Genomic DNA, 586 nt, shown 5'->3' with positions numbered 1-586 from the left:
CCAGGTGAGAAGGGGAGCGCGCGCTGAGAGCGCCAAGCGTAGAGGCAGGGTGGTGACCTGAGCACTCTTTGCCGGCTGGCTCTGCTCCCCGCAGCGCGATTGGAACTCCTTACGCTCCAGTCCTCCAAGACTGTGTGTGGGTGAGGGGAGGTCCCTGAGGCCAGAGGGATGGGCAGAGTGGAAGTGGAAGAGAGTGTTCTTGTTCTTGGAAAGTGTCAGGAAGGGTGGACACCATTTTCTGTGCGACACTCTGGACCTGGAATTAAGACACCTTCACCTCTTTTAGTCTTCTCCCTATGACGCAGGCACTCTACTAATCTGTTTCAAGTGAGAAAACCGAGGCACAGAGAGGGTGTGTGACTTGCCAAATGTCAGTGGGTGTCTAAGACCTGGCCCGTATTTCCCACCGACCTCTGCCGCTGCCTCTCCATGAATGCAGAAAGCACCCAACAGCCGGCCAGGCAATCGGGAAGCGAGCGCCCAGGCCAGAGCCGGTTCCTATACTTGGCAGAATTCCCCTTTGGCCAAGGTCAAAGTTGACCAGGTTTGCCTCACTCTAGATGCTGGCTGAATCCCTAAACCCACA

Source organism: Mandrillus leucophaeus, unplaced genomic scaffold, assembly GCF_000951045.1.
Source record: "Mandrillus leucophaeus isolate KB7577 unplaced genomic scaffold, Mleu.le_1.0 Scaffold317, whole genome shotgun sequence".
NCBI lineage: Eukaryota > Metazoa > Chordata > Mammalia > Primates > Cercopithecidae > Mandrillus > Mandrillus leucophaeus.
This window is presented reverse-complemented; position numbering follows the sequence as displayed.